The following is a 7,809-nucleotide window of genomic DNA, read 5'->3' as shown; positions in this document are numbered from 1 at the left end:
ACCAAAGCCAGGGCATTTTCAATTGCCTCATATGCATGTGAAAGTTGAACACTAAATACGAAAGACCCAGGAAGAAGTGATGCACTTGAATTATGCTTCTAGTCAGTTGAATGTATCATGGACTGCCAAAACAACAAACAAAGCTGTCATGACGGAAGTACAGCCAGAACGCTCCTTAGAAGTAACAATGGCAAAACTCCATCTCACACATTTTTGACACGCTCTCAGGAGAGAACCGTCCCTGAAAAAGGAAACTGTGCTTGGTAAAGGAGCTGCTCTTGTCAGGTGCCACTGAGTCACTTCCGACTCATGCATAGCAGACCTTGTGCACAACAGAATTGCTTGGTCCTTTGCCAGCCTCACAATTGTTCCTATGCCTGAACCCTTTGCTGTAGTCATGGTGTCAATCCATCTCCTTGACAGCCTCTTTTCCTTTGCTGTCTTAGCTAACATGATGTCCTCTAGGGACCAATCTCTCCTAACAACAATCTATGGAACTTTCAATATTCTTCTCCAGCACCACAACTGAAATGCACCCATTCTCCTTTGGTCTTCTTTATTCAATATCCCAACTTTCACATGCATATGAGGCAATTGCGCGTGTGACTTGGATCAGGTGACATCAGCCCTCAAAGGAACATCCATGCTTTTTGATACACTGAAGAGGTCTTTATAGCAGATTCACCCAATGCAACTCATATTTTGATCTCTTGACTGAAACTTCCTTGAACATTGACTGTGGATCCGAGCAAGACTAACTCCTTGAAAACTTCAACCTTTTCTCCATTTATCATGGTTTTACCTATTCGTCCCATTGTAAGGCTTTTATTTCCTTTACGAGTAGTAATCTATTCTGAAGGCTACAATCCGTGATCTTCATCAGCAAGTGCATCCTCCTCACTTTCAGCAAGTAAGGTTGAGTCATTTGCATTGAAGGTTGTTGATAAACCTTCCTCCAATCCTGATGCCACATTCTTCTTCATACAATCCAACTTCTCTGATGATTTGTTCAGCATACAGATTAAACAAGTATGGTGAGCAGATACAACCCTGACGCACACCTTCCCTGATCTTAAACCATGCCATATCTCTTATTCTATTGACAACTGCCTCTTGATCTATGTACAAGTTCCACATGAACATAATGAAATGATTTCTAATTCCATTCTTCTCAAGGTTATCCACAGTTTACTGTGATCCACACAGTCGAATGCCTTGGCATAGTTAATAAAACACAAGTAGACATATTTCTGATATCCTCTGCTTTCAGCCAAAATCCATCTGATATCAGCCATGATACCTCTTGTTCCATGTCCTCTTCTGAAACCAGGCTGAACTTCTGGAAGCTCTCTGTCAATATAGTGCTGCAACCGTTGCTGGATGGTCTTAAGCAAAATTTTACTGGCATGTGATATCAGTGATACTGTTCTACAGTTTGAGCATTCTGTTGGGTCACCTTTCTTTGAATTGGGTACAAATATAGATCTCTTCCAGTCAGTTGACCAAGTCGCTGTCTTCCAAATGCCCTGCCATAGACAAATAATTGCTTCCAGTACTTCATCAGCTCGCTGAAGCATTTCTATTGCTATTCCATCAATTCCTGGAGCCTGACAGAGTAAAGAAGCAATGAAAAGAGAAAGATCTTCAACAGGATGGATTGCTACAATGAGTGCAACAATGGGCTCAAACATAGCAATAGTTGTGAGGGTAACTCAGGACCCAGCAATTTTTCCTTCTGATATACATAGGGTTGTTATGAGTCTGAGCTCACCTGGTGGCACCTAATAACAACAGTATCAAGAAAAAATTGTTTTATCAAGAAATCAGTCCATAGAGCTGCAGAGTGGCAGGCCTAGTCCAGCCCAAGCCCATGAGTCAAATAAGATGGAGGTCCTTCCAGACTCACGCAGTTTCCAGTGGTGGGGGAAACAGGAAACTGGAAGATGAGTCAGGAGGCAGAATAATAGAGAAGGAGGTGGGAAGACTACAGGACAGTGGAAGCAGAATCAAGTGGATCCAATATTGACAGGCAACAAGGCAGGTCAGCAGTTTAAGTCTCAAGGAAACATGCAAAAAGATGTAGGGCTGGCAGATGGAAGCAGAGAGGGAGCTTCTTCTCCATCATCTATTTATGGATTTGAAATAGGTCACACCCCTAAGTAGCCTCATCAGGTGTAACCTGTACCTGATGGGGGAGACTTTATTGCCATGTTCTTGAGGGCCCTGGACTAGCCAAGTTGACACAAAACCTAATGAACACATATTTCAAAATTTACCCTGACATACAATACTGTCACTGATAGGATAATGTTCACACACCTACAAAAAGACCTGTTAAGATCATCTGTGTCATCTCACCCCGGAGGTGGCAGCGAGGTCAGCTTTCAGAGCATGGTTTACCCTGCCAAACGATTCTGCTTAGTGCCAGCAATGAGGGTGTGCACTGGGCCTTTTCCTGCGGCACTTGGCTGCTGAGCAGAGCCAAATGGCTGCTGATGGTGTGATCAATCCAGCCTGAGGAGAAGGCGCATATTGACCAGTTTGTCTTAGCCCAGGACACAAAGGCAGCCATGGCTGGTTGTCTGATGATAGGGAAATTGGTTGCAGAAAAATTGAATATCCCTTGGAATAATATTCATTTGCGAAGAACTGCAAAAGGAAAACCAGTTCTTGCAAAGGACTCATTGAATCCTTATCCCAATTTCAACTTTAATATCTCTCATTAAGGGGACTATGCGGCACTTGTTTCTGAACCTGAGCTGCAAGTTGGAATTGATATAATGAAGACTAGCTTTCCAGGTCGTGGTTCAGTTCCAGAGTTCTTCCATATTACGAAAAGAAAACTTACCAACAAAGAGTGGGAAACCACCAAAAGCTTTAAGGATGAATGGACTCAACTGGATCTGTTTTATAGAAATTGGGCATTGAAAGAAAGCTTTATAAAAGCCTTTGGTATTAGACTAGGATTTGAATTACAACAACTTGAATTTGATGTATCCCCATTAAACTTGGATATAGGCCAAGTTTATAGAGAAATTTTTTAATTCCTAGATGGGAAGGAAGAAAAAGAATGGGTATTTGAGGAAAGCAAAATTGATGAGCATCATTTTGTCACTGTAGCTCTTAAGAAACCCAATGGAGCTAAACATCAGGATGCTCCATCTCAAGATGATGCTAAAGCTACCTAGAGGCAGTTTAAGATACCGACCTTCCGTGATTTGAGAGCATCTGCTGTTCCTATGACACCTGAAGATCCTGCACTTTGGGACTGTTTTGCTTCACAGAAGAAACACTAACACGAAGTGGTACAAAATCATGATCTGATTTCCTAGTCGCAAAGAAAAATGAAAACTTTGTAATCTTTGGTACTCACTGAAAAATGAATACCTAATATCAAATTTTGTTTTCAAAATAAATACCGTAATCATCTTTCCTATTTAAAAAGTAGACTTCCAACTCAAGGTTGTTCAGTTAAACAGGTTTACCTCTCTTTACTTCTCCCCTAAATTACATTGGCTTGACAAATAAAAAGAATTATAAATATATGCTGGTCTAGGGATAAAAAATAGAAAATAAAAATATTTAGATCCTCTCTTTCAAAGATAACTTCTTTCAAAACCTTGTAGTATATCTTTTCAGAATTTTTTATTGGAAAATAAAATTTCCAAACAGTTATATTTTTTAAATGGGGACATTTTTGTTTGTGTGTGGTTTTTGGTTGTTGCTAAGTGCATCTGCTGTTCATATATATCAATAAATATAACTCTGTGGCTTAACTTGTTTTAGTGGTTGTAAAGTACTTCATTGTGTGGCTATCGTGGGATGATTTGGGTTGGCGGCAACAATGTCCAGATATAACTGACTTGCAACAACCCAGCTCCCGAGGTGTCATTAAAGACCTCTTTCTGGTCACATGCTCAGTTCATTGGTTTTGCTTTAGGCCTGTCCCGCTTGTACTCACAGAAGCTGCTGCTGTAACTTCTAACTTCACATCCTTATAAAATCACATCCAAACGGCAAGAAGGACATGTCTCACATCTCAATTTACCAATGGGGAAGACTTTTTTTGAAGCCACCAGAAGTCCTCTCGCTCAGTTTCCCTTGATTGAGAAAGCCTGTCCATTTCAACATTTGCATCTGTGTGGTCATGTGGACTCACCTGGTCAGGAAGAAGGTGAGGTGCAGGTATGGTTGAATGACATTGAGGGGAAGCTCACTCACTACATGGTGTAAGGAAGTCGTACCATAATTTACTCACTCTTTCCTCCCCTGTTGAGACATTGTAGTCATCTTAAGCCTATTGCTGTGGACAGTGCTGCAGCGGATTTTCTTCTAACTAAATTTGAGATATATGCCTAAGAACATCCACAGGGAGGTCCCCGGAGTGGAACAGCTGCTTCGGAAGTCTGAAACAAGACTAGGGCATGAAGACTATTGCCAGTTTCTCCCCTCAAAGGCTGTACAATTGACACTTCTGTTTAGTCGTGTATGTGTGCCCACTCCCGGCAACTTAAGTATTCTTTTTGTATTTAATTTTCTGATACATGTGAAAAATGGTATCTTATTTAACTTGTATTTCCTATAACATTATATTTAATGTTATTGGTTGGTTGGATTGCTTCTTTATGAACAGCCTAGTCATAATTTGCCTATTTGTATTTGAGCAAATAGGACTTCAGTTAAAGCCGGAACCTAATATATAAGATACTGGGACCATCATATTGATGACAGAATCTATTGTATGGTTGTAATGCATGTTTGGGGAAGTTATATTAAATACCAAGAAGTAAAATAATTTGTTTTTCTTATTAAAATTAAAATTTTGGGTAGGTTATTTTAAAATAATTAGTAAAAAAAAAAAATTGGAATGTCTTATCCTTTTAAAAAATTATCAAGCGTGTCCAGATACTCAAGATATAGTAAATATCATGTTTTTTAAAGATCAAATTACATTTTTAATAAAGGAAATATTGTTATCCTTAGCATAAATGTAATGGTGATATGATTTTTTGTAATAACAATAAAACTATAAACATTATTATGGGGAAAAAGACCAGTTAATATATTTATTATTCAAATTTATGTACCAATCACTAATGCCGGCAATAGGGAAATTGAAGATTTTTATAAACATCTGCATCCAGAAATAGATCAAACATGCCCTGAAGATGCATGATGATTGGAATACAAAAGTTGGAAACGAAGAAGTTATCAACAGTTGGAAAACATAAAGCTAGCGAGGAATCCAATGATAGAATTTTGCAAGACTAATGACTTATTCATTAGAAATACCTTTTCAACAACATAAACAGTGACTGTACATATGGGTCTCACCAGATGGAGTACACAGGAATCAAATCTGCTGCATCTGTGTAAAGAGATGATGGGGAAGTTCAATATCATCAGTTAGAACGACACCAAAGACATACTACTAAACAGACCATCAATTGCTCATATTTAAGTTCAAGTTGAAGCTGAAGAAAATTAAACAAGTCCTAGGGAACCAAAATACAACCTTGAGAGTACCCACCTGAATCAATAAACCATCTCAAGAACAGAGTAGACACAATGGCTAAAGACCATACAAGTTGTGGTATGACATTCAGAACACACATGGGGGTTGGAGGGAGGTAACTAAAAAGAAAATGAAGAAGGGAAGGACCAAAGTGAATGACCAAAAGAGACCCTGAAACTTGCTCTTAAATGTGGGATAGCTAAAGCAGCAGGAAGAAATGAGGGACCAAAAAGAATTTAACAGAAAGGGGTAGTTCCAAAAGATAAAGTTCAAAGGAATGAAGCATTATTCTTGCAAAGAGCAAGTTAAAAGCCGGAAAGGAAGAACCCTCTCAGAAATGTTTAAGCTGTGAAACTGAGGATGAAATTGAAGCCAGGAGTTAGAATTTTATAGGATTCCATGGGCAAAATCACCAGAACATTGTCCACCTACTGTCCCTTCCTCTAGGAGCCCGGGTGGGGTAGTGGTTACACATTGGCAGCTAACCACAAGGTCAGCAATTTGAAACCACCAGTCGCTCTGTAGGAGCAACATGGGGCTTTCTGCTCATGAAAAGAGTTACAGTCTCAAAACCTGACAGGGGTAGTTGTACTCTGTTCTACAGGGTCCCTGTGAGTCGTCATCGGCTCGATGACAGCGAGTTTGGTTTTGGTTTTGGGTCTGGCTCCCTTCCTCTTTGTTTCCAACTTTTGCATTCCAAACACCAAAAATTATCAATGAAACTTGATCATCTATTTCCAGCTGAGTACATTGGTAAAATTCTTTACTTTATTCCTCAGTAGTTTTAGTGGGTGGAGCATAAATTTGAAAGATAGTTGTATTGATTGCATTTCCTTAAAGGTGGATAGACACAACCGTCTCACAGACAGTATTGCACTTCAATAGAGATGTTGAAATGCCCTTTTAAACAATGAATACCATGCTATTCTTCTTGATTGGGTCGATTTTCAAATGCTTCATATGTATGAGAATGTTGGATGTCGAATAAGGAAGACCAAAGATGAATCGATGTATTTGAATTGTGATGGTGGCAAAAATTACTGAAAGTATCATGAACTGCCGAAAGGATAAGCAAATCTTTCTTGAAATAAGTATGACCAGAGTGCTCCTTAGAGGCAAAAATGGCTAGACTTCCTCTTACAGGCTTTGGATATGTTTTCAAGAGAGACCCGTCCCTAGAGAAGGACATAATGCTTAGTAGAGTAGAGGGGCAGAGAAAAGGAGGGAGATGGATTGACACAGTGGCTGCAACAATGGGCTCAAGCAATAGGGGAAATTTTGAGGATAGTGAGGACTAGGCAGTGTTTTGTCTGTTGTGCATAAGATCTCTGTGGGTTGAAACCTTCTCGATGGCACTGAACAACTCTAACAACAACATGAGAAAAACATTAAATAATGTAAGAAGCATCTAAATAAATTGGAAATTATATATACAACCACTGTATTTTAAAAAATGGTCCACATCCATTTCAAGAGATAGTAGAAACTAACGGCATTGATGGAAGAAATTAAAGCTGCACTGATGACAGTGGAGAATAAACAGAGCCTCAGGGATTAATGGAATACCAGTTGAAACGATTAAAACAACTGACGCATCACTGGAAACACTCACTATTCCATGCCAAGAAATTTGGAAGATATAGACCTGGCCAAGCAAGTGGAGAGACCCATGGTTTTGCCCGTTCCAAAGAAATGTGACCCAACAGAATGTATAAATGTCAAATTATATCATTAATATCACATGGGAGTAAAATTTTGCTAAACAGAATCCAAAAGTAGTTGCAGCAGAACAGCGACAAGAAGCTGCCAGAAATTCAAGCTGGAGTCAGAAGAGTATGTAGAGTTAGGGTTATCATTGCTGGTGCCAGATGAATTTTGACTGAAAGCAGAGAATACCAGAAAGATGCTTATTTGTGTTTTCTTGACTATGCCAAAGCATCTGACTGTGAGGATTATAACAAACTGTAGACAGCATTGAGAAGAGCGGGAACCTATACATTGACCATGAGCCATTCTTTCAGACAGAACAATGGGCTAGAGTATAGCTTAAAATCAAGAAAGATGTGCATCATGGTTGTTTGTATCCTTTCACCATATTTCCTCAGTTGGTATATTGAGCAGATAATCAGAGAAGCTGGCTTATATGAAGTACAGGAAGCATCAAAATTGAAGGAAGGCTCATTAACAACTTGCAATATGCAGATGACAATACTTTGTTTGCTGAAAGCAAAGAAAATTTAAGGCAGTTGCTAATAAAGAGCAAAGACTCCAGCTATCGCTATGCATAATAACTC

The 7,809-nt window shown here is 39.2% G+C and overlaps 1 pseudogene; it reads left to right on the top strand.

The window, feature by feature from the left end:
• Positions 1-2,391: 2,391 nt before the first annotated feature.
• LOC101645200 lies at positions 2,392-3,319 on the top strand (annotated as a pseudogene).
• Positions 3,320-7,809: the final 4,490 nt, after the last annotated feature.

Source organism: Echinops telfairi, unplaced genomic scaffold (genome assembly GCF_000313985.2).
Source record: "Echinops telfairi isolate 266 unplaced genomic scaffold, ASM31398v2 ScPeMD7_7468;HRSCAF=8506_0, whole genome shotgun sequence".
NCBI lineage: Eukaryota > Metazoa > Chordata > Mammalia > Afrosoricida > Tenrecidae > Echinops > Echinops telfairi.
Note: the sequence above shows the minus strand (reverse complement) of the source record. Positions and strands in the feature narration are given on the sequence as shown.